The sequence below is a fragment of the Vulpes lagopus genome, chromosome 5 (genome assembly GCF_018345385.1).
Source record: "Vulpes lagopus strain Blue_001 chromosome 5, ASM1834538v1, whole genome shotgun sequence".
NCBI classification, from domain to species: Eukaryota; Metazoa; Chordata; class Mammalia; order Carnivora; family Canidae; genus Vulpes; species Vulpes lagopus.
The window spans coordinates 6,548,586-6,551,042 of NC_054828.1; positions in this window are offsets into that span (position 1 = coordinate 6,548,586).

The following is a 2,457-nucleotide window of genomic DNA, read 5'->3' on the forward strand; positions in this document are numbered from 1 at the left end:
ATTTTATTTATTTATGAGAGAGAGGGAGAGTATGAGCAGGGGGGTGCGCAGGGGGAGAGGGAGAAGCAGACTCCCCGCTGAGCAGGGAGCCCAATGCACGGCTCCATCCCAGGACCCTGGGATCATGACCTGAGCCGAAGGCAGATACTTAACCGACTGAGCCCCCCAGGTGCCCCCATAGAACATTGTCTAATGTCATTTTTACTGTTGTCTTCTATTCTAGGCTAGTAATAGTGGTGTCCTATCTAGGTCGGTGAATATAAAGTTTCCAAGCTGTTTATTTTACAGATGAAGAAATTGAGGCTCAGAGTTGATGAGAGAGGTCAGACTCCAGGGTCACAGAGCGAGAGTGGAGGGGATAGGAACCAGGTCCCTTGCTCAGGCAAGTGGCAGTTAGCAAAGACTGTTAATAAGAATACTCGGTATATGGGCCTTCTGGGTGGCTCAGGGCATGGATCCCGGGGTCCTGGGATCGAGTCCCACATTAGGCTCCCTGCATGGAGCCTGCTTCTCCCTCTGCCTGTGCCTCTGCCTCTCTCTGTTTGTCTCTCATGAATAAATAAAATCTTTAAATACATATATAGAGAGAAATAAAAAAGCCAATGCAAAGAAAAAGGATTGTGAATATTACTAGTGGTGAAATCATGCAGCTTCATTTATTCTACGCATGGGCTGAGTGTCCAGTTACTATGTTCCAGGCACTTCCAGGAGGGAGACATGGTAGTGAGCAGGTCAGCAAGAACCCTGCTCCGTGGAACTCACATTCTCATGCAGAGGACTGGCATCAAAATAACTGTATAAGTGAAACAGAAAGCACATCACACGGTGGTAAGTGTAGGTGGGGAAATCGAGGAGAGTACAGTGGGGAGAACAGGAAGCACACGTCTGATCTGAGGCCTCAGGGTCAGGGAATCCTGACTCAGAAGTTGACACCGAAGCTTGAACCGATGTAGGCAAAACTGTTCCAGGCCAAGGGCCTGTTCCTGTGAGAGCAAAGGCCCTGGGCGCGGTGAGTGCCAGCAAGGAGCCAGCCGGCTGGGCAGGATCCCCATTGAAGAAAGGAAGGAGCCAGGATGAGGCAGGGGCAGGGGCTTCTCTTCGGAGCTCAGTGAGGAGCCACTGGACCGGTTTGGGCAGAGGAGGGATGTGGCCTGACCTCTGTCTCCTATCATCCCTCAGGCTGCTGTTTGGACAAGGGGGTGGGAGAGGCAGGAGTTCAGGCCAGACGAGGTCCCTGGGGAGAGGCAGTGGCCTGGCCAGGGGATGGGGTGAGAAGTGTCAGATTTTGGACCTACTTTCAAGATGGTTCTGATAGGATTTGCTGTTGCAGGGGGTGTGGGGAAAATGTGTGGTGGGCAGAAAGGAGTCAAGGTTTGGGACCCAAGGGACAGGAAATGGAGCTGTCCCTGAGATGGGGAAGATGCAGGAGAGTGTGGTGAGAGGTCAGGCTGCCGGCTGGAGCCACAGAAGGGAGCATAGTTAGATACGTGCCTTCAGGCCACATCTGGGCGTCATTGGCAGATAGAGGTGTCCAAAGCTGTGGGTCCGGATGACAGCACCAAGGTAAAGAGTGGGGGAAGGAACAGAAGACCAAGAGCTGCACACAGCCCATGGAAACTTCTAGAGGCTGGGGAGAGAAAGGGGTTGGTGTAGGAGGATGGGGGTGACCAAGGAGGAGGAGAAGTGGTCAGGTGTGTCTAGTAAGCCAAAAGAGGAAGGTGTTGCGGAGAACAGGGAGGGGGCAGCAGTGACAGGTACTGCTGGGGGGACCAGTGAGCGGAGGACCTAGTAACCTGGGCAAAGCTGGGAGCCAGACATGACAGATTCAGTGGGCTGGGATGGGGTGTGGGTTTAGGGACCAAGGATGAGAGAAGCCAGGAGGGACTACCCTTGGAGGACTTTTGCTATAAAGGCAGGGACAAAGGTGAGGCAGTAGGGAGGGGGAGAGGTTACAGGATCTGAGTGGGGTTTTGGTTTTCTTGGTTTTAAGAGAGAAGTACCAGCATGTGAGTTGATGAGGTTGTGCACTCAGGGCAGAGGACAGGGCTACTGGGTCAGCGTGGGCTTGAAGGTGGCAGCCTGTGGACCAGGGGTGGCGGTGTTGGGGTGGTGGGGGGAGGCCACGCAGAAGGGCCAGGTGGGGGGGGCTGTAGCTGGGTGGTGGGAGCCCATGGGAACTAACTCTCTTCTGATGCCTTCATTCAAAGGCACCTACTAGGTGCCAGAGGGTTCCAGGGCCGGGATGGAGAGCTTCCCTGTTCTCAAGGCGGCCTGGGCGGGGGTGCAAGCCCAGGGGGAGGATGAGCCCGGAGGAGCCAGGACAAGGCGGCCGGCGGCCAGGGCACTGGGAAGAGAGCGTGCAGGGCCAGGACCCGCAGCAGCAGGGACCCTGGGAAGTCGTGAAGGTTCAAGAAAATAAGTGAAATTCGGTAAATTTCACGAGACAGGCAGGCCGAG